The 24,858-nt window shown below is 37.9% G+C and overlaps 1 long non-coding RNA gene and 1 pseudogene across 1 annotated transcript in view; one reads left to right on the top strand and one right to left on the bottom strand.

Moving 5' to 3' along the window:
- The first annotated feature begins 3,666 nt into the window (after nt 1–3,666).
- On the top strand, nt 3,667–10,666 carry LOC135209933 (lysosomal acid glucosylceramidase-like; annotated as a pseudogene).
- A 2,891-nt stretch (nt 10,667–13,557) lies between these two features.
- LOC135210487 (uncharacterized) overlaps nt 13,558–24,858 on the bottom strand; it is a 44,613-nt gene continuing 33,312 nt past the window's right edge. The window contains exons 3-6 of the long non-coding RNA XR_010313514.1: nt 24,646–24,839; nt 14,119–14,408; nt 13,803–13,985; nt 13,558–13,610 (exon numbers count right to left, since the gene is read on the bottom strand). This is a non-coding gene — a long non-coding RNA (uncharacterized LOC135210487). The remainder of the gene's footprint in view (nt 13,611–13,802; nt 13,986–14,118; nt 14,409–24,645; nt 24,840–24,858) is intronic.

The following is a 24,858-nucleotide window of genomic DNA, read 5'->3' as shown; positions in this document are numbered from 1 at the left end:
GATTGAAAAAGAAACCCACAAAATTACTGTGTATAACGTGTTTACTTATACTAAGTATTTACATTTTATTTTACTTATAAGTAAACACGTTATACACAGTAATTTTGTGGGTTTCTTTATCAATCTTCAGTACAAAACTGAAAGAAGTTTTTGTTTGGCTCATTAACTTCTGTTTCATTTGTAATTTGCTTTCTTTTTCTAAACAGCGTAACGCATTTCAATTTACGTATGTCGTCTTTGTTCGTCATCTTCACATACTTCATTTGTATATATTTTGATTTTTATGTATTTCGTTTATACTGTACTTTGAGTTTGCCATGGGCTTGGGTGAAATTAATTTCCTTTCTTTCTTTATTTCTTCTTACATAGAGTAAGACATTTGATTCATATATATATATATTATATATATATATATATATATATATATATATATATATATAGAGTTTGATAAACCTGAGCAAGGATAATTTCTTTTTCTTATTTGGCATTCGAATCTACTACTATGTCATCTCTTCGTCTTCTTCATCTATTTCATATATATTCTAAGATGTTAGGTTACATTTTGCCTTAGATGAAATAAATTGTTTTGTGTTTGCTTAAATTGTTTATATTTTTTAAAATACATTTATAAATTTCACTCTGATGTGAAATTTGAATATTTGATCAAACATCATCAGAATAGAAGCATACAGAAACAAAAATCACAGGAAAAAAACATACAAACTTTTGAAACACCGAGTCAGTGGAAAACAAATCTACTGAAATGCAAGGACATTTGACAAATAATTAGGCTGATACATTAATTACCCATATAACTTTGGTTAACGCAAATAAATACCAAATGGCAATGTCCTAGGGTAAAAGTGTTTTACTTGGTATTAATCTTATCGAATTGCCCCAAAATATTGAACATAATAAAGTACATAAAGGGTTTACCAATAGCTCAAGCAGTGATATTCCCATAAACCATCTCAGCGTTTCTGATCCATATAACACTGGTCTTATCGCTGTGCTATATATCTTGACTTTTAGCTTGATTGGCATTTTCTTATCACATACTACTCCCGCTACCCCTTTCCACTTCCCCCACAAAGCTTTTATCCTACTGTCAACTTCAGCCTCACATCCTCCATCTTGGCTTAAAGTATATTGATAGATCCTAGGTAACTTTAAATTTTTCTGACTGTTTTATAATCGAAACTCTTACTATCCTGTCTCTATCTTCTCTACTGCTTACCAAAAACTTCTGTTTTATTCGCATTCATCTTTAAGCCGCCCCTCTATATAAAGACTTGCAACGCTCCAACCCTTCTCTGCGGGTCCTCATTTTCAGCAGTAATCACCAGATCATTGGCATACAACAAGTTAACAACTCCCACAGCTCTTCATTCCTGATCTCTTCACTTAACACATCCATGACCAGTACAAACAAAAATGGGCTTAATGATGACCCCTGGTGTAATCAACACTAACTTCAAAATTTCCTGTTTCCCCAACTGCTTTGATATATCATCTCGACCAGCCTAACCAACTTTTCTGGGACTTTCCACTTCCTCAAACACTAAAACATCACTTCTCTTGGGCTTTCTCTAGGTCTATAAATGCACAATAGAGCTCCTAGCTGGATTCTCTCTAGCCTCTTTTCTTGTAGCTATCTTACTATGAAGATGGCATCTTCCGTCCCTCTTCCTCTCATGAATCCATACTGCTGTTTCCAGATCTGTACAATCTCTCTTAATCTCTCATCCGGTTTAGTACTCTAAAAAGCTTTCAGTCTATGCTCTGTCAGTTTAACTCCTTGCGCTTGTATCAAAAGTATGCAAGTCCAAAGAGGCAACATAATATTATCCATAGAAAGCTATATTTGCATATGAATTGACGTATTATTTCTTGGTTTTGTAACTGAAAAAGAAAGTAGCTGGCAATTCTATTGACTGTTGAGAACAGTGGAAAAGAAAAAAGTTGAAATAATATTTGAGAATGAAAATGCATGTGCTACACTTTAACATTTGCTTGATTATGCTAAAGAAAGTAAGAAAGTAACTAAAAATAGTCACTGGTAGGTAGGATGAAGGCCCCAGAAGGGAATAAGAATGAGAATTCGCGGACGAGTATTTCCAAAGCACGTTAATTGTGGCAATAAACGCTGACATTTCCCCGATTATATCTAAGGAAAGCAAAGCACTGATAAGAATTTGTCTTGTTATGTGTTAGTACATGTTAGATGAAACTGAAAATGATGAACTTGAATATGACAAGAGTTGCAGATCATTATAAAGTGAAGCCAAATAGTGTAATAGTTTTACAATAAATATATTTCGTTTTCTATAATTAACGGTTTAGCATTTTCTATGGTTGTTAAGATAGGGTATTTTAATCCAAATATCACATTTAAATACAAAAAAAGTTGGACTCGTTAAATAAACAATTATAAACCTGTCATCAGTACAGCTCATTTAAAAAGTGGGGTAGATCTATTAGCAGCGATACTATTTCAAAATTACAGAGTATTTTCCAATCCACTTCATTCTTAGGTTACTGTAACTATAATTCCTATCTCCCGTAAAGAAAAAAATATTGTTTTATTTCTCTCTCTCTTTAAGCTGGAATTCTGACCTGAAAGAATGTCTTAAGGGTCCCATAGACGTTACGATCGCCGGATCCGGTTATCTGAATCGGAAATAAATCTCACTGTCTATGGGATTATTGTCCGACCAAGAGTGGGCGGAGTTCGTCGGCCTCTCCGACAACTTGCAACCTGCCGTTGCCAGGTTCGTGGCATCGGATTTAGTTCAGGTGGCCCGAGGCCTCCACGTCTATGGCGTGATCTGAAGATTTACTTCAGTTTCAACGAGACGCTGAAGCGGCAACATGGTAGCTACGTCCGCCGTAATGAGTTCTGGAGGAGTCTATTGAACGTCGTAGGAGAGCGAAATTAGGCTTATGATAAATTAGTTGGAAAATTATTGAAGGATAATATATAAATAATATATATATATATATATATATATATATATATATATATATATATATATATGTGTGTGTGTGTGTGTGTGTGTGTGTGTGTGTGTGTGGTGTGTGTGTGTGTGTTGCATCTTGTATAGTCTAATGGCACATACGGTAGTTTAGTAGTAAGCTATGATCCGTTAATGCAGAATAGGCTCTTAAACCTACGGTTCTGCAGCCAAGTAAGTGCAGTGTACAATTTTCAACTCTTGTACACAAATTTTTTAGTTTATACATGAAACACTGAAATATTATTGAATATATTGTCATAGACTTTTATTTAATTTTATGTATGGAAAATAACAATGTAATTTAATCAACAGAACAATAGTACTACACGCACACGCACCAAGTATATATATATATATATATAAGGTATACAGGAGCGCAGACATAAGAGGTTCAGGAGGTCCATTGATACTTCACATGAAGGCCAAGATTTATTATAAAACGTTTTGCACATTAACTTTGTACATCTTCAGTCTGTTAAAATGCATATATTAAAAACTAAAAATAGGATTCACAATAGTATTCATGTTAAAATGCAATAAAAATAGAAATAGTTAAAAAAGAGAAGAAGAACCACTGAGGTACCAACCAAAGAGAATGGAAGGAAAGCAAGGAATGATTTTTGAGAGAGCCAGGTCCAAGACGTTGACCATGCCAGACACACCACACACTTATGTGTGAGTATATTATGTATTTACGTACTGTGTTTGTAAGCTATATCTGTATTTATTAGTAGTATTGTTGTTTAAATTACATTGTTATTTGTCGCACAAAAAATAAGTTTATGATAATACTTTCAATAATATTTAAATTGTCCTTGTTTAAATAAAGAATTTTGTTTAGAAAAGATCTGAAATTTGTATTCTTACTTGGGTACAGAACCGTAGGTTTAAGGGCCTATTCTGCTTTAACGGAACTGTAGACCTACTGTACCTACACCAGGCTGTATACCACTAGAATATGAAAGATGCTGTGTATGCAACATAGTTACTGTTTTCCTTTGTAAACGCGTGTTGCATAACTTGAATAATTGCTTTACATGTTCTGGGATTATTATGCCCGAAGGAATGACTTGTAGCGTGTAAGCGAAGTGTGTCCAGCAACCTCTCGTACAAAGATTTTGGTTATGTGTGTGTGTGTGTGTGTGTGTGTGTTTTTTTTTTTTTTTTTTTTTTTTTTTTTGTACATAATCATTCCATGTCGATCTGCTCCTCCAGGTAATCGAACCAGAGTAAAGTTTCAATTCATTATATAAATAATTATTGTGAGATCATTCATTTTATTTCTTCAACCATAGTCAATTTCATGGCTCCCTTTTCGCTGGGGGTTTTCTAGTTTCTAGTTAGCGTCATCACTGAGCGGAGCGGCCATGTCCTCACTCTACCAGGTTTTGGCAAACTGAAGTGAATCTGATCGTCTATGGGCAACACAGATGCCGGAGACAGAACGGAGCCTGATCCGCCGGTCGTAACGTCTATGGGGCTCGCTGTACCATGTGACTATAATTCCGGTCTCGTAAAGAAATTTTTTCTCTCTCTCTCGGCTGGAATTCTGACCTGAAAGAATGAAGTTGCCTAGATGCAATATATTTGACAACGTAAGAAATTACAGAGAGAAGTTCCAGATATTTTGGTGTTGTAATATAGGCCTAGTGAACATTCTTTTATTATTAGAATATAATATACAAAACATTGTTTCTTGGAGCTTCAAAAATATTATTAGATCTCAATTCTGCACTTGCTGATTACATATAGGGAAGTTGTCACCTGCCAACATCTCATACAAAAAATGAGTACATCACGTCATGTACTCTACTTATCACTCTTTCTTTTCCCACGGGACCTAACGTAACTAAACCGATTTCGCATCAACATATGGGCCAGTTTCCACGGCGTCAGATCCTGAAAATATTTTATAAATAAAATACTTATAAATTCAGCCTTCTCATCGATGCTGGCAGATGTTAAGTTCCCCTTTTGACATATTTTCGAAAAAAATATTTCTTTTTACAGTTATTAGATTAGTATGAAAGCTAATGAATAACTACTTGAATCATTTTCAACATTGTTTTGCCCATGTCTTGTATATGTTCTCGTTGCACAATACCAGTACAATATCACGTTATCCCAGCCGACTCATTTTATCAGCAGAGGCTGAGAAATGAGATTCACTTAGTCACTGTCCTCGGGAAAATGAGGGTCGGCGTTGTCCTTTTCCTGGTGTTTTTGGCTGGTAAGTTACTCCTCTTCTTCTTCTTCGTATGAACTTGATTCTCCTTCGTCAGTAGATGCTTGGAATCCAGGAATTTCTTTCATAGCTACCCATAAGAAGCGATGTGAGTCTAGTGGCGATTATTACTTCCAGAGTTATTAAGTCTGTTTTGCAATGCTAAACCGATAATTTCTGCAGGTATCTCAAATCGAAAGAGATAATGGTATCCTGTTGTTATTATCTTGAAGAAGTTCGTAAAATTGCGTCTTTGGAAAACTTCTTGTGACTTCCAGACAAAAGGCAGCCTCTAGATTTGGCTTGCCACATTAGCTTTTGCTAAGTTTACATGGCCGACGTATTTCCATGTTACTAATTACTTTCTACCTTTTTTCTACTTTGCTTTCTATGAGAGAGAGAGAGAGAGAGAGAGAGAGAGAGAGAGAGAGAGAGAGAGAGAGAGAGAGAGAGAGAGAGAGAGAATGTCTACTCTCTCTTGCAACATTTATAGCAAGCAGATATGCGGTGCCCAAGTGAGAAAAATCGTCCTTCCTTCTGCAGGAGTTAATGGGGAGGGAGAGAAGTGCATTCTAGGTACTTCGGCCACAGCTCCTTCGCCTGCGTCTGCAACGCCACCTACTGCGATACTCTCCGCGTCCTCCCCCCTGGCGGGAGGGGAATTCCTCCTCTGTACTTCCGACATAGACAAAAATCGATTCCTCATGACGTCACATGCTTTCAACGAAACGGGAAAGAGTAAGTAATGGTCACCGACTCGGAATTCTACCAGTTCTGAAGAAACCATTAATGTGGAGTATACATGCTCCGCTCATGGGCTGTATTTGTGTTGATTTTCCAGTTTAATTTGCACCAAACTTTATTCAGGAGAACCGTAAATGCCTTCTTTAGCGACTACAGTATTACTAAAACTTGTATTCGTTTATTTGAATAATCACTTCAGTTTTTCCGGTAAATATGCTTTTGTATTTGTCACTAATAGACTGATAAAAGAAATTTTTGCTTAGTTTTCACTCCAGTTTTGTATCCCAATACACAAGGCAGCTTAAACAATTCCGTTTTGTAAGCCTTTCTTGAGAATTTCGTAACCACCCTTAGATCATCAAAGTTGTCATTTATTATCATTATTTGTTTAAGCAGCCATTTCCGACTAAGTTCAATCGGCTGCTCAAAGTTGTCGGAAGATGCTGAGGAATACTTCATCTTAGAAAGTAGTTCTGGGTTACTTTGCTATTGTGATTGTACCATTTATAACGACATTTAATCTTTTATTGAGTTGTCCCTGACTTCACACACATACATATCTAAAGCAAAAAACCAAGATTCTTCCCATAAATATCATGATACAAAATAAAATACGTTCTTGTGATTTAATGCTCTTCTTTGTTGCAGTCGGCGCAACAGAGATCAATGACTTCATTCTAGACCTGAAATCACTTACCAGACTATGCTGGGATTTGGTGGTGCCTTCACTGACTCAACAGCCAAGAACTGCTGTCTCTTAGTTACGGGAGCTCAAGAACATTTGCTCAGGTAATCTAGAGAGACATTGACACCTCCTTAAGCAATTAGTTAAAATAATCCAACCACAGATATTAGCTTTAGGTTCAGTTGCTGATTGTACTGTGAGCAAAAGATTCTTTACCCTGCAGGCTTTTCTATGTTGTGAGTTTTAGTTTCTTTCAACTGCTGTTCTCCTCCACAGCATACTCTACGCAGGGACTTAGACTAACAAGACCTTTTCATGAGCCACTACAACAGATTCAGTACAAGTTGGACTGACGATGAGAACCTTTTCATTTGCTTGTGGAAATCTGAATTGTTTCGCGTTTCCTTTGAGCCTTTTAAGGGTCTGTGATAGCTTACACTAGGCATTTATTAGGTTAGCTTCGAGTCTGCTCTCTACTTATTCTCTCATTCTTACATCAACCCTTTTGCTCAATTTTTGTGATATAAATCTTCTATTTCACCTTCTACGGCACTTTCTCTGCTACCTTATCAAGGGAAACTAAATTCCCATCTACTCACATGTCTTCTATCTCTCGTTTCCACATCGTCTACCTCTGAAGCTATCATTCAGCGTTACTTGACCTTTCCTTAAGAGCTCTTGAATATGTTTTCCCACCGCATTGAACGGCTTTAGTTCCTTACGACCCAACAAGCTTTGCTGTTTAATATTCATAAAAAAAGGCTAAACTTTCCTCTCTGATGTCTTTGAGTAGTGGTGGACTTTTTATAGTCTCAGAACTAAGATGACCAAATGACACTAAAGGAGAATATACTTTCAGGTCATATTTTTCGAGCACAGGCATCGAATACAATATAGGTCGCGTCAACATGGGAGGGTGCGATTCTCATGGCGGACTTATTCTTACGATGACGTCGAAGGTGATGTGGCGTTAGAGCATTTGCACTTCAGGAGGAAGACATTGTGTACAACGGTACCAATTGTTTTACTTCTTATCAGAGAAATGAACTGAACGTCTTTAGTCTATTCAATAGAGTAAAACCGGGATATATTTTTTCCTTAATACATTCAGAAGAATGGATACGAATGATAATAGTTACATGAAGCAACAAATGGAAATTTTATGGATTTTATTTCAAACAATACGCTTTTCTTGGGAAAACGTAAGACTAGTATTTACAAGTTACGTTCACTATTCTCTTGCAACATTGCCTATACAAGAATCCTAACAAAGCAAGTTAAAGGATCAGTAATATCAGTACCAAAAATACAATTAACTAAGGTTTTAAAGAGGCTAGAAATATGCGTACCATACTGAACTCCTCAATATACCTTTTTCAGATCCCCATGATACAGAGAGCCAAAGAAATGTCTGACAAACCAATCAAGCTGATTGCGTCCCCTTGGTCAGCACCGACGTGGATGAAGTCTAATAAGCAGTTCCATGGTATTGGGCCACTGCTAGAGGAAATGTATCAGCCTTGGGCAGAGTATTTCGTTCAGTGAGTATCCTGAAAGTGTGTTTCCCGAGTTCCTTTGTTGAGTCATGTTTATACTGGTTTTTGGTGTTGTTTGTCATGTTTTCGTTCTAAGAAAGCAACGGCTCTCTGACGTCTTAACCTTTTCCTTTATTTCTCGATTTACTTTTAAAAGTGACAACACTTATTAGGCCTAAAACACACACGTACACAGTTTATGTACTAAACGTGATTACTTGTTTTACGCGTGATATAGACGAGCCTAATTTCTTTCACAGATTTTTCAAAAGCTACCTAGACCACAACATCGACTTCTGGGGCGTGACTGCCCAGAATGAGCCAGTGGATGGCAACATCCCTTACTTCTGGTTCAACTGCATGGGCTGGACTGCGAAAACCCAGAGAAAGTGGATAGCAGAGAATCTCGGACCGACTTTGGAGAACAACAATTTGGGAGACCTGAAACTCATGATTATGGATGACCAGAGGATCTTCTTGCCTAAGTGGCCTGCGACGGTAAGTTGTAAAGAAGGTGAGAGAGGCGTTCTTTTTAAAATTAGTTTTAACGACTGGGACTTGCTGTCAGTTTTCAAACGTAATTTTTAAGGGCATATCTTACCACCATTTCATAAGTGAAATGACAGGTGTGGGTCAGAGAGGGATACAGTTTTATTTTATTGATATCCACATATAATTCCAACAGGTTCTAAACGACACCGAAGCAGCCAAGTACGTTGATGGCATCGCTATTCACTGGTACTGGGATCAATTCTCCTCGCCCGAGTTGCTCACGAGGACTCACGAGCTTTTCCCTGACGTTTTCCTACTAGGAACGGAGGCTTGTGTTGGTATGTTAGTTATCTCACCTTCAAAATTTATCGCGTAAACTATATATTATAGGTATCTCCAATAAATTTCGTCCTGAAAATTTTTCAATCCAAAATTTTAGAACGTTGATCTTCCTAATGATTTTGAAATCATATTCCGTGATTTTGCGGTTATCTTTTTTCGTATGCACAATGAAGGTTACATTCACATACATATATATATATATATATATATATATATATATATATATATATATATATATATATATATATATATATATATATATATATATATATATATATATACATATCAGTGTATCCCTGTGATATAAAATAGCTACAACAAGAAATTCAACAAATCTGTTTCAGGAACAGAAACATTTTTTGATATTTCTCTGTGCAGATAACGAAACTCACGCTAAATGTGAGTATTTTTATAACAAAAGGTGACCATGAGCATTCAATTTAATGATCTTTATCAGGGCATTCCCCTACCTGAAATACACCCTCCAAACAAGGCCTAGATCAAACTTTCACTGCATTAAAAAGAATCTCTTCAGGCTAGGCCTAAGGTAGTGCAAGTGGCTAACCGGTTTCAAAGGCAAAAGTAATCTCTCACTTACCGGCAACAAATTTTTTTTCTTTTTACAGGGGACAAGCCCTATGAAGTAGAGATCGCCATAGGAGCCTGGGAAAGACTGAGAGATACGCACATGACATTATAACGGTCAGTTTCAATTACTTAATTGTAGTTAATGAGACTTGGTCATCGTATGCGGTTAGGCCTAGTAATACTATACTTAAGACAGCGCAACCATTCACTACACTTACACTTAGGCCTTTACTTCTCGTGACATATATACTGACACTTTTTATTCTAAACAGGACCCTCAATCACTGGGTGGGGACAGGTTGGACTGACTGGAACCTGGCTTTAGATACCCAAAGGGGAGGGAGGCCTAACGGAGGGCCGGAAACTTCGTGGACTCCTCAGTCATCGTCAACGAGGTAAATTAAACGTGCGCGAGGTTCGTAGTCGTACCTCCTCCACGGACCAAATTCATTATTTTCCTTCTTTATTTTTCGTCCTTTTCCTTTGCTCTCTTATCATTTGTCTGTCCAACTTCTTCAACCTGATATTTTATCAATTTTCACCTATATACGCCAGAAAATACCGCAAATTATATATGCATCTACGCACCCAACGAGATGAATTCTAACTAGACACTGCTCTTGCTTTTCATTTCATTTCAACAGACAGCAGGACGAATTCTACAAGAACCCCATGTTTTACGCCATGGGCCACTTCTCAAAATTCGTGCAAGAGGGCGCCCAAAGGATAGAACTGACTCCAGTTAACCAAGTTTCCCTCCAAACTGTCGCTTTTAGGAATTCTGACAACTCTGTCGCCATAGTCGTCCTGAACAAGTAGGTTGCCATCGTCTGTTACCCCTGAATGTTTGTGATTTGGATAATTTAACATACTTATTTCTGTGTTATTATTATTATCATTATTTCTCTTTTGTGCAATTGTAGATCTGGACGTGAAATTGAAGCTAGAATCCAAACGCCTACACTTGGCAGCATCAACGTACTAGCAGGACCCAGGTCCCTCCACACGGTCTATTATGTCTAAATAAGGAAAGAAAAGAAAAAACGTAATAATTAAAGACATTGCTTGCTCTTTGTTGCTTAATTTTCGAATTTTCTCTCTCCTTTACTTCAGCTGAACTGTTTATCGGTGTCTACTTTATAAAGCGTCATCATGATTATTTAAAGTAACGAATTGTAAAATTTGACAACAGAGGATTAGTAAAAAAAATATATTGCTGATATTTACCAGTGCTTTCAAATGAAGAATATTACTATCAGCCTTATACCTAGAATTAAATGGTTGAAAATTGCTTGTATTCAAACTAGCAGACGTTCTGGAAAAACATCACAAAAATCACCACTAAACAAACCCTATTTTATAAGATCCCAAGTAAATGCAATATCCTATACTGGGAATATGAGCCTGTTAATCAGTTACATAAATTAATATCTTGGCCAAGCTAATTTGTTAAATAATAGACTCAATATGCACTAACTTACAGTGCTCACAAAAGAGTTGGACAATCATATCGTTGGATCTTGGTCACTGAGGAGATTTTAGACTCATTGTATACCTATGGATGTAAGGAGTCATTTATACCTAGGATGTAAGGAGTCATTTTTTAATCTTGTTTTGTGCCTATACGAGTTTTCGTTATTACTAATTCAATGAAAAGAAAAAAGTTTTGGAGTGGCGTATCTTTATTTTCTAATTATAGCAAATTCTCCTAGCTTATTCTCTTTCTTAATAAGCAAACCAGCCTGAGGTCCTTTCTCTTGAAAATTTGCGCCATAGTGCATGACTGCAGAAGTAACCGACGATGACAGAATACTATTATAGTAGTTAATGAAGGCTCTGAACTATTTCTTGTTCCGAAACACTTAGGTGCTACGGTGACTGAACATGGGATTCTCCTCTGAGGCAGAAACAATGACAGTTTCTTTAACGCAGAAAACAAGGAAGAAGACACCGAGAACCACGTAACCGGTTTCTCTCTCGCTTTGTGAGTCCTTTGGAGGCGCCAAGTCTGACGCCCACAGTACAACTAGGCCTAGACTTAGGCTGCGGCGTCATATATACTCAAGGAGGTTCGACAGCAAGGCATAAAGTAATATTCGAAGCAAAGAAGAACGCAGGATATGCCTTGTTGCAAATTTAAAGGTTTTAATTGCAGCGGTTAATCTAATATCTTGTAAAATAGTTCTTTACTACAGTTTTTACCAGCGAAATAAGCACTTGGTTGAAGAGAAACTGAGAAAAATATTTTTCTTGGAAATTTAATTTGGGGAAGAAATAGTTCTCACCCGAATAAATCATTACACAGTAATGAATACAATATGTATTTATGAATGAAAATACTTTCTTGTTTAGAGAATAACTTAACTAGGAAAATCACATGCCTCTCATGTAACAAATATAGCCTATACGTATACTTCATTCTATTATTATAATGCAAACACCAGATAATAAATAAATAAATACAGGTGAAAAGCAAAGACATACAAGGCTAGAATAAAGGGAATGCCTTCTCTCTCTCTCTCTCTCTCTCTCTCTCTCTCTCTCTCTCTCTCTCTCTCTCTCTCTCTCTCTCTCTCTCTGTGCGTATCTAATTAAAATTAATTTCCCCATTTTTAATTTTTCTTTTAGTCCTGTTGACTTACTTGGAGGAAATCAAACATTATTGATCCGGTTATTCAAAATCGGGAAATGTCTGAAAAAAGGTAGTATACCTATGCCTATTCTATTTTTCATCTTGACATTCTTTGACTTCGACCTTTTGGGAAAGTTTTAATTTTAATGTCATTTGTTTATGAAGTTGCCGCTGCATCATTCCACTCTCCTTGTATCTTGGTATAGATGCTGCTTTTTTTGTTCTTGGATTCACGATCCCTGGGGTTGGCTTTGTTATTTTGGTGGTTTTACATAAAGAGCGTTGAAAGAGACCGTTTGCGTTACGATATTACGCTGCTCCTTGATCCTTCGTTTGTGGTGAATATATTAGGTTCCGTTTCCCTCCTTAATAAGGAATTGGGAGATAGCAGAGAAGATCGAGTAGCTGACCACAGTCAGGCAATGGCCAGTATCACGGGGGTAAGTAGGAAAAAACGTATACATAGCACATTGTTGTTTGAGGTCCATGACGTGTAGCGAGGAAGGTGGCGTTTAGTTTTGCATAATTCTTGATATGTGATGGCTAATTCTCTCTCTCTCTCTCTCTCTCTCTCTCTCTCTTCTGTAACGTCAATTTGTCATTGCAAGCGCCACTAATGACTGATGTATAATTAGGAAATATTCATGAGATATACATAGCAATAAAGAAAATGGCTTAAAAAGGGCCCAATTATTTTTCCTTTCAACTTTTCAAATGAAAAACAAAAATGGCAACAAAGGACTATATGGTAGATTCACATCAAACCGTGGCAATCTGATTCTAGCCCAGTCCCTTATTGCCCTCCTGATTGGCTGTTGATAATCCCAATCACAGGGCTGGAAACTCTCAGTCTCTCGAGAGAGTTCACATAGGCAGGATGTATGTTCCATCTCTCCTGAGGGATGCTTTTGAAAGACGCATCCCTCAGGAGAGATGGAAGAATCACCCTGCCTATGTGAACTCTCTCGAGAGATTTGAGAGTTTCCAGCAACCCTGTGATTGGCTTATCAAACAGCCAATCAGGAGCGTCGTAAGGGACTGGCCTAGACATCAAATGCACGGTTGATGTGAAGCTACTATAGCAAAAGCGTTTCATAGACCCAGGACCCACACAATCCTGCATAGACCAATGCACAACTTTAGAAAGAGAGAGAGAGGACACTAACACACACCTCTGACTATAATCACTGGTTTGTCTTTCCCTCTGCAAGTAGGAAGAACGACTTATGATCGTAACCAAAGATCTCGAAGTCCGGTTTGTAATACTTGACGATTTGCCGTAGAACCTTTCTGGGGAACTTGCCGGTAATAGTGGGCCAAGGCGTTGCTGGTATCGTTGTAGCTGTCGAAACTGCAAAAGAGAAAGAGGAAGAACAATATCGTATGTATATAATTCGTCGATATAACATGTGGCTGAATTTTCTTTATTTTACAGATTCACTTAAATTAAGGTTATGAAATTATCGGCCCCCATTATGAGTTTAGTACTAACATTGCGTAGGTACATTTGATTTGTGCTTGTCTGCGTGCGCGTGTAACTTACTTGGAAGCATGTGCGCGGGTGTTATATAAAATATTTTGAAGACCAAGTTCCCGGATGACGAACTCTTGATCAGGGCCAAGGGTCTCAACATGAGCGATGACGTCATAGTTCAGCTTACAGGGGCCACACGTGATCCAATATGGCCGCCAGTGAAAGTTCAGCCCGGAATTGCCCTTTGTATCCCTGGAGGACAAGGAGAAAGGAATTACAGACTCGTGTAGATTAACAAAGATTTTTAAATGATATTGATAGTCCCAGCTGCTCACCAGAACCGCAATTTTTCATAATAATGATAATGTTAGTACTAACTACTCACCAAAACCGCGCAATGTCATCCCTGACTTTCAGGAGAAACTGCGAGAAAGTCGGGTGGGTAAACGTCATGTTGGTGGGCTGGACTTCAAGCAAGGGGTTCCCGACACCGTAAGGCACCGTCAGGTTTAGTCCCAGGGCCTCGTTCAGGCACTGGTACCATCTAAGCCTACGTGCATGAGGACTGTGGATTTCGGCAATGGGTCTCCGTTGGGGTCTTCGTATTTCTCTATGATGTCCTTTTGCAACTTGATGTATGGGTCACAGGCTTGTTTCACTCGAAGCATTTTGTCCCTGAGAGGAGAAACATTCGCGGGAAATTAAATATCAAGGAAAATTAGGCCTACTAGGAGATGACAAATGAAGCAACATAACGTTGATAACATTAACCACTGTATATACAAATATGTTTTACAATACAACGGCATGAAAAAGAGTTGTTAAGAATACCCATCGTACCATGAACACCTCATAAGCTGAATTGATATTAAGGTCAGAGAGCGTCCGGTAGGCCTATTACAGATAAAAACTTGGTCGTTATAAGAACCGATCATAGTCTCTTCCATTACTAGTGCAGACCGAAACGTTGATCCTAAAACATCGTATAATATGCATTACGAAGCAATGCAGCATTTGAGAACTTCAATTTCTATAAGAATTTCACGTCTGATGTGAATACGTATCCGAACGCCTTGCAATGTTGCTGTGGCCGTAACATTTGCTCTAGAAACCTTCCCAAGAAGCACAAGAATGCATTTGCTATGAAGGGTCCGCTATTAGCAGCCCTTGGGAATACTGACTGGCCAGCAAAGGCTGTTTAGGTTACTCCACAAATAACCACTCGCTCTCCAGCTTTTGATAATTCCGATTCACTCCGGGCATAAAGTAGCGGGAGCCACGGCTACGCCTCCTTTAAGAACGAAGTAATGGGTGGGTCCTTCCTGCTGAGGGGGAGAGGGTTAGTGAGCGTCTATTGCATAAGAATTCATTGGATTCGTGAATATCAGGGATGAGGGCTTAGGATCGTGCTGGTATAAGGACAGCTTGAACTACAGGAAGTTTGCATCGCATATTCAAAAGTCTTCGACTATCTCAATGTTAAGTTGTATTGTTTACTGCATTAAGGGAATTGTTTGGGATTACAACTACTCAAGTCTTTCTTCATTTGCATAGTTGAGAGAGAGAGAGAGAGAGAGAGAGAGAGAGAGAGAGAGAGAGAGAGAGAGAGAGAGAGAGAGAGAGAATTCCTAAACATATATTCGCATATCTGCTATGATCAATTTGGGTTTATCCAATGACGGATAAGGCTGCCTTTGATATGATAAACGATGTTGTTCGAAACACCATCTTCTGCTCTAGGAAACGTTGAATATCATAGTGATCTTAGATACTAGAGATCCACCCATTCATAGCCGATAAATAAAAAGGCCACGCCCACTTTCTCTGAAGTTACCGACTGCCATAGGTTAATCCACTTTAAACATTTCACAGGAGCTTGTGTGTTTGACACACGTGGGATGTGGTCTATGTATACATCCTTCATTTATTTGAAATTATTCCGGGGGGAAGGGAAAGGGCTCCATATTCAAGAATAGCGTTGCAATGCACTTTCTCTCTCTCTCTCTCTCTCTCTCTCTCTCTCTCTCTCTCTCTCTCTCTCTCTCTCTCTCTCTCTCCACCGCGCATGTTTTCATAAAATTTGTTTGAGTAATAATCTCTCTATGGCTGTTCATTCATCTAAAGTGGCTTAGTGTATAATCATATAGTTAATTTATATAAAAAAAAGGTATGCCAGTATCAGCAGAATGTAAGTTACCGAAGAGGTCAATTCAGGGTTTCTTCTTTTAATGATAAAAGCAATAGTTTCGAGACGCCTTGTGGAACTCTCAGTACATAAACATCCTTATCACAGCGCCTCCAGACCTTGGAGGAATAATGCCTCCAAGCTCCAGACAGCACGGTAGAGAAACCCTCCGACGCATAAACCGGATCTTCAACTAGACTAAGGTCTAAGGCCCCCATACACTGAACGATTGTCGTTATCGACCCACACGCACACACACACACACACTATTCATACAGTATGAACGATCTCCGCACCGATTTCAGTCTGAAAACTCTGAACAAAGATTTTGTCTCGAGAAGGCATGGTATCATCTCTAGAAGAGACGCGCGCGAAAGCGTTATATCGGCAGACAAGCCCATACATTGAACGATTTGTGTCTGACAGACTTAAGTCGTTGGCTAGCAACCTGGTCGTGATAGATTCCTGCTGAGATCGTTCAGACACGAAGCTCCGCCCACTTTTGCATTCAGACAAGCCCATACACAGTGTTTCTGTGAACGATACAGACAGTCGTTCAGACAATCGTTAAGTGTATGGGGGGCCTTAGGGAAGACTAGACAGAGCTCTGGTCCTAACAAGTCTGACATATTTAAAGAGAAGCATGGCTCAGCGATCTACGAACGTGGTCCCATTTCTCATAAACAGGATGACTGAACATTTTCTCAACAGCCATTAAGCGATAAATGTGATACATCCGTTCCCACAATTGTCACATTAACTGGGAATCAGGTTGTAACGCAAAAAGAAAGACGGAGTCTATCGACTGGCTCAGGTGGATAACAAAGTGATCGGAGTGTTTTCAGTTGATTAGGAAGTGTCCACGCCACTTTTTTTTTATCATCGGCAGACGTCATCTGATGACGAATTTATCTCTGTAATTAAACCTGATGAGCTTTATGGCCTAGGGAGTGCTAAAACATCTTTTCTATGAATAATTTCAAACCAGTTTTTAGATATCTTTAAAGGCTAATCGTTGAATGTAGAATAACAAATACAGATGACAATCTGGCATGAGAAGCTCAATTTAATTTTATTTGAATTCGGGCAAGAGGAAGATTGCGTAGCTTAAAACTATGGGCCTAATGAAAGTTATGATAATGAAAGTGAAATGACTGTATGCAAATGGTGTAGTCTTTACTAATCTGATAATGAGACTTATTTTGTAATTCATTAATTCGTGAGAATAATGGAAAATTTTTATTTTTCTAAATTGTGATTTATAGTTTACTTTACTGACATAGGCCTTGTGGTATATTTTCTAAGTAATTATGCAGCACACAATTGATTCTTAAGGCAAGGAACACTAAGATTAAAATGTAGAAGAAACCCAGACTAACCGAAATATGGACAGAGACACAGAGAATCAAAAGTAGCCCCAGCGCCTCAGTGGCGTGGTTGGTATGGTGTTGGCAACCCACCTCGGTGGTCGCGGGTTTGATTCTCGGCCATTCCATTGAGGAGCGAGAGATGTGTATTTCTGGCGATAGAAGTTCACTCTCGACGTGGTTCGCAAGTCACGTAAAGCCGTTGGTCCCGTTGCTGAATAACCACTGGTTCCATGCAACGTAAAAGCATCAAACAAACAAACAAACAAAAGTAGCCCGGTCCCGTGGAAGCCCTTAAAACAAGGTTCCCACAAGCTGGTATCGAGTAAATATATCGTTGACATATCAGCACAATAATCATAACATACATATTAAAAACATATGCTATGTAAACAAAGGAAAAGGACATAAGTTCGTATATAAAACTTGCTTAAAGTATTTGTAAAAATTAGCTAGATGCGCATGTAGTCATGTGAATGAAACATTCTTAAGACTATTAGATTATCCAACCAAACTAAGTTCTGGCTATTCCTGTTACTATCCCATGCAAATATTATGCATTTATGATTTGACTGAATTTCACACGTAGTATTTATGCCACTGCTAACCGATTGGCCGTTGATTTGCTTTTGTATCACTAAAATTCATAATAGAATTAAAGTAATTATAGGCCTATGTATATTTTAATCTCTTAATGACTATAAGAATAAGCCTATATAGGTCAAACCCACGATAGTTTAGGGTGGAAAATGTCCGATAATACTGACGCAAATACGATAATTTCCGCACCTTGGGTATAATACTTTGGGAAAATTGGTTTTCCAGACAGTTTAGCCCCAGGCGTTCAGTGGTGATAACTCGTGCTGCCGAGGTGATAATTAACATTACTTTGCACCTGTCTAAGATTTCTTCTGTGTGTGTTCTCTCTTCCTTACTGACATATCACGGTGCATAAGCTTCAAGATATTTCAAAAGTGACGGGAACTACGAGTAAATGACACCAGGACTTGCAAAAAAATTTCTAAAAATGACAACAAAGAACCGGTGAAGCGTTTTAACATCACAAATACCTACGGTAACTGCCATTTTGGTAACTGGCTTAGCAAGCTAAAACAGGCTTGTCTTTTGGCTCTTTTAAAATGATCGCAGTGTTCATATGGTGGAAAACTAGTTTTGATAATCTGCAGAAGTGAACCGTTAGGAGACATGTATTGCAATTTTCTGTAATATCTGATCTTGGATAGTACTTCTGTTCAACTAACAAGGTTCAGACGGTCGGTCACCTACACTGTTTCCTGATAGTGCGATGGATATTTTTGTATTTCTTTCTTTATTTTTAAGCGGCAACATGGCTCATTCGTTGATGCTGTTCGGCTGAAGAATGCGTTACGTAACTTGACTGAGCTTCAGAGTTCAGATGTTTGTTATACGGTGGCAAATGGAAATTAAAATAGACTTTAGGCTTAACTGGGACTGCCTGAAGTAGACGAACTTGCAAATTTGATTGCCATTGGACCCATTCTGCAGATGGGCCTACAGAAAGGACCCTTTTTGCACTGTACAGTGGTGCTCAAATCTCATGCGACATAATTCTTTTTGTTTCGTCCAGATTCTCAGACTCAACGTAACGTTGCCAAGTAGTGCTAAACTTTTTTTTTTTTTTTTCATTTGTAATGTCATACATGTCGGAAAGTTTACGAATTCGCAGCTAGCCCTATTTTCCTTATGGTAGAATAGATATGATCCCTTTTATGCATTGGTATAATTCGTAATCTGTGCGATTTGAACGGATTTTTTTATTTTACGTTGCTCAGTTCAAAGTGCGGTGTGATGAGGTTAGCGGTGTCAGCAATGAAAGCTCACTTAACAAGCCAGCACCTCGGACTGGTCAAAATAACAACGTCTGCAGCATTGTGACATTAGGCAAAATAAGCTCAACAGTCATAATAATTATTGCAAAGTAGGACTATGAATTTAAAAAGTTTTCTTTGAATGTGGAAGTTTTCGGCTGTGTTTAAGCTGCCTGTATGTTGCAAAATGTTTTACAGGCCTAAAAATATAATCTAAGCCTTCTGAGATATAATCTTTTACTGATGAATTTATTTGTAGAGATTACCTGTTCTTTGAGGAATACAATAGGAATATGAATTACAACCAGTTTTCTTTGAATGTTGAAGTTTTCGGCTGTGTTTAAGCTGCCTGTATATTGCAAAATGATTTATAGGCCTAAAAAATCATCCTAAGCCTTCTGAGATGTAATCTATGTTACTAATGAATTTATTTATAGAGATTACCTGTTCTTTGAGGAATAAAAGATGATTATGATTTTGGTTATATGTAGAAGATGGCTATTAATCGAAATATCATAAGTATTAATATCAAGGCGTATGGAACTCTTGTTTTTCAACTGGTTTAAAATATTATTTTCTTAAAAGTCCTTCTGCTCGCTTTTGGTGTATAATTAATTCTTTCGTAAGGTAACTTGAAGTACAAGAATGTGCAGATGACCTCATTTGCTTTCTGGCCAGAAATTGTTAATAGAGAGATGTGAATGTTAAGTGTAAGATTAGAAACCTAACACCTAGGCCTAGGGATAATATCTTGCGGAGGCGAATTCTTGCTAGTATGCCATCAATTTTGAAATGTTTAAGAAATATAACAAATAATTATGTATGAAAATCCAAACATTCCTCTAACACATATAAAGTAAAGGCTTTTTTTTCAGCGTTGAGGTGTAAAAGCAATCAAATACAACTATTTCAAATTTTATGCTTGCTTTGGAAGCATTATTAATATTATAAAAAAAAAAATTTCGTTTTTTATATTTAACGTTTGAACTGTGGTTTGATGACGACTCCGTTTTGGTCAAATGCTTTAGCGATTAATAGGCGAAAGTTTTGAAAATGTTTCGTAAGAGTTTTTCTGAAATTTGGTTACATGTGACATTTTTTTACAGTTTTGAAATATATGGCAGATTTTACCTTTATGAAACATATTATGGCCTGATTGTATGCAATAATCGTGTTTTCTCGTTGAAATAATACATATATATGGAGCATGCTCGGTTGCCAGCTAGTGAATTTTGAACGAAATCCTATGGAGTCATGTTGCATGACATTTGAGCATCACTGTACAAAACAAACACTACCGCAGAAGTAGCACGGAAGGGCAGGAAAGATCGATATCCGATTAAGACTAGGACAACGAAACTTCTGTCGATTTATTTTAAAGTTTCTGATATTTTTATTAATGTTTGAACATTTTCCTTTTAATTGCTGTTTGAATATTCTCCTAAAAGCCATGGCGTGTGATTTATAATTGTTGGCCTTATTTAGAACTTTCAGTTGACAAAGTTGATATATTATTTTACAACCATTTAGACATTTTGCATAATCTTGTGAAACGTAAGTATCAGACAATATAATTAAGGAAGACGTCCACTGATATAGTCTTTTTATTTCAACACCTAACACGTTAGAATAAGGAAACACAGTTGTTTTCTTGAAAAAAAACTTTAAAAAACCTAGTCTCGTACATCCGAGTGCTCTAGACTTATGTTGTAATTTTCGAACAGTTCCCAAGGTCACTAAACCGTTTTCTTAATGTTAGCAATACTTCCAATAGTAATACTTCTTTCAGGATCTCCGATGTGGCAATTTAATGATAACGCTTACCGAGTCATTAATGTAATTTTCTCGATCTGTGCAGAGCGGGAAGTGAGGTTTGCAGTGCTGTTATAATCGCTCATTTGAGAATGTTACGCTTGAATCGGTTTGATAATTTGGTAAAATGGCTAAATTGATGAAATTTCTGTCGGTGAATTGTTTATTCTTTATAGTTACCGCTCTTTATAAATTTTTTCCTAAAACTAAGTATTATGGGAAAATAAAAACGTGACCCCGAACGAAAATCAACGGCAACACCGCTAACATTTTCAGAAAACATTTGGAATTTTTGCTCGACACTTTTCCTAACTTTCTTTTCTTGGAAGAAACTGGTATCCTGGACTGGCTGTTACGGGTCATAGATCTGAATGTCAGGTTAATTTAAGGGAACCAAAAGTTTAACCGTTCAGATAACGCCGAGGATGGGTTAGACCGATAGATAGCCTTTATCAGACTTAGACTCAGTCTCTGAACTGATAACTGTTCACTGAACACAGACTTCGTCAACATTTAGCGTTTCCTATCTCTCTCTCTCTCTCTCTCTCTCTCTCTGCACCCTGTTACCTATCAGTCTAGCCCAACTAATTTGTTTATCTCCATTTTTTTTTCTGTATCTCTTCCTCTCCTTGTTATTGTAAGCACTTGGTTGATCTCGTTTTGCGTATTTTTTGCGTGTGAAAATTCTCTCTCTCTCTCCTTGATATTGCAACCATTTGTCTGATCTCTCTCTCCGTGCTGGTACTACCCAGTTAGCTAAATCACCTTGTGTGTGTGTGTGTGTGTGTGTGGAGAGAGAGAGAGAGAGAGAGAGAGAACCTGAAGACTTCAATTCGACGGCTGTCACGCACACTTCAGACCAAAGCCACGATTGTGACCGGAGAGAGAGAGAGAGAGAGAGAGAGAGAGAGAGAGAGAGAGAGAGGAGAGAGAGAGAGAGAGAGAGAGGTGTCGGGGGTGATTCAATTACAGCCAAGAAGCATGAGTCTTTGTTTTGACTTTTTTTTTTTTTTTTTTTTTTTTTTTCTTTTTTTGCATTTTATTTTTATTTTATTTTTTTGCAAATAGGAAACTTTTAACATGAGCAGACCGACTTCTTAAACCTGACTTGGGGCTTTTTTTTTTTATGATTTTGAACGATCACTGAAATTTTACCAAAAAAACATTTTTAAAATTATATATACGCTCTACCAAGAGATTTTTTCTTTGTTATAACCTAGTATTCTCTATAGATAAGATAAATGTTAGAAAACGGTCACTTTAGCGCATTTATTTCAAATTGTTTTCGTTTAATCCAACAAAATTTGATTTTTTGACGTTGAAGAGGCTGAGGTCATCTAGAGAGTTACAAACTCAAACAAATTATAATGAAATAAACGTCTTTTCATGTGCTCAAAATATGTATATTTTGTTTAAAAGCGGAATTATACGTAAAGGAAGATCTTATTTTGTAAATACAGCTTAAAAGTTTTTTTTTTATAGCTTTCTAATAGGAAGTTTTATAATATTAGATTTTCAATTAATTTACATTTTCAACACGGTATCATACAGCGATTCGACCTGCACATTTGCTAAACCAATGGTTCCCAAAGTGGGGGGCGGGGTAGGTGTATTGATATGCCGGGGGGGGGGGGGTGGCAAAAAGAAAAGGGGCGGTTGGGGGTGGTAATGTCATTCCTTTTACGGTACCTCCGTTCATATTCTTGCTTCAGTCTTACTTCTGCCACCACCCTCATCCTAACAAAGAGTTTCATAGTGCAACTGCTTTGAGGTTTTCCTCCTGTTTACACCTTTGTAACCTTTTACTGTCAGTTTCCGTTTCAGCGCTGAATGGCCTTAGTTGCCCCAGTGCTTGGCATAATTTCAACATAATCTATACAAATCAAATCAAATCAAAATCAAATTCATGATCTTTCATTTCTTAAAATATCAGAAAGGGTAATCAATCCATTCCTAGATGTCAGTAGTGAGGAAACCGGAGAGACAGAAGAAGAAACGGTTTCAATCCAACACGACATCGCATTGAGGCCAAAGTTCAAGAAATCATAGCAAGATTTGCGGTTGCAAAACAAAAAACAAAATCTCCGACTTCATCCATAGTAAGTGGAACAAGTTGAAGATGTATTTTATTGCCTTTCACACATCATATTTGTTCTTTGTGAGTTCCAGTCTGATTTTTAGAAGCTGGTATCCCTGCACCAAGCACATCTATCCCATGACAGTAATTGTGAAGAAGAAAAAAAAAAAGACTAAATCAAGTATTATTTGTGAAATAAATCTTTGTGTATAATATTCTTGTTTTGAATTTGAAGCAAACCCCCTACCCCGCCGCCCCCCACAAAAAATAAATACTAAGTGCGTATCGGGGGTGGAGGGGGACCGCTAGGAATCCATCTGGATTCCTGAAAAAAGTTTGAGAAACAATGTGCTAGATTATGGAATGCAAAATGTTCACACGTTCACAAACAATTCGTTCGTTAAAGATACCATTGGTACGTTTCTTTTTACACTTTTTATTGTCATTACTTTTTATTATAATGATTTTTTGGCACCGTCACTCACTTAGTACAATTTTCTTTTTACCAGCTGGTTTGGTCCACTGAGACAAATCCAGTTCCTAAAGGTATGGTGTTTTTTTTTTTTTTTTGACACGCTCGTGAAGCGCCGGTATCTTTCATGAAGAACATTCTCAGTAAGACTCGGTTCTAATTTTTTTTTTTCTTTTAACCTGTCGGCGAAGTTGAACGAAGGTCTTTGCTTCACCCGTGCTTATGATTTATTTGTTTTCTTTACGTGTACGAGATATTTTCTCCTAGAAAATTAAAGATTTCATTTTTTTTTTTTTTTTTTGCGAGAGGGGCTTTAGGCTAAGAAGCATTTGATGGGGTCATGTGACTAAGGCTCAAGATTGAATTCCTTTCAGTTAACTTTGGGAGATAACGCAATTATTTATAGGCCAGTATCTTGATTCGGGAGGTTCAACCATCTGTGCAGTATGGAATAATTAATTATCAATCAAAGGATTTCTTTCAATCAGATCTGGGCTACTCACAAACCTTTGAGTGCTGCTGATTTCCGGTTTATATTTGTGTGTGTGGTATGAGAGAGAGAGAGAGAGAGAGAGAGAGAGAGAGAGAGAGAGAGAGAGAGAAAGATAATGGAATAGGGAACGCGTGGAGATGTAGAGACACTTGAATAAGTGGTCTCGTGGCATTCAAATGACTATGCTACAAAAGTGGGGGTTTGCACACAAGCCTGCCAGTTTAATGTGTTTCCCCCACCTCAGCACAGGGGGTTCCGTGCCGAAGAAAACTTGCAGGAGTGGGATTTTCAAAGCGTCTTCTCTCTGTAAGTGCCAATGACTACAGCCGTGTTCGATCCCAGAGCGAGATTGGCACTGTTCCCTCCAAACAGCAGACGTTAGCGATGCGCGCCTTGTTAGAAAGTACACCTATTAAAATTCAAAATTCGGGGAAAACGGGGGAACGTTAACCGAGGTGAAACCATTAATCATCTCTCTCTCTCTCTCTCTCTCTCTCTCTGAAAACATCAGACGTCAGTGACGCGCACTTTGTCAGAATGTGCTCCATCACATTACCCATTCAAAACGGGAAGAACCATAACCGGATTGGAACCATTAATATCATTCTCTCTCTCTCTCTCTCTCTCTCTCTCTTCTCTCTCTCTCTCTCAACCACCGGTATGCTGACAGCAATCGGTCCAGCGGATGCCTGACAATGATCATTTTCATGGATGAGTCTAGAACTTGTTTTTCCTCCTCCTTATTGTCCGGCCGCGGGTACAGCTCTCGCACCCGCCCGTGGAAGCTCTTGTTGAGCACTTTTTCGCCTGCCAGCAGTAGCAAGTTCTTCACCCAAGTGGTAGACGCCGCCTGGAAGGAAAAATAATTA

This window comes from Macrobrachium nipponense, chromosome 39 (assembly GCF_015104395.2).
Source record: "Macrobrachium nipponense isolate FS-2020 chromosome 39, ASM1510439v2, whole genome shotgun sequence".
Lineage (NCBI taxonomy): Eukaryota > Metazoa > Arthropoda > Malacostraca > Decapoda > Palaemonidae > Macrobrachium > Macrobrachium nipponense.
Note: the sequence above shows the minus strand (reverse complement) of the source record. Positions and strands in the feature narration are given on the sequence as shown.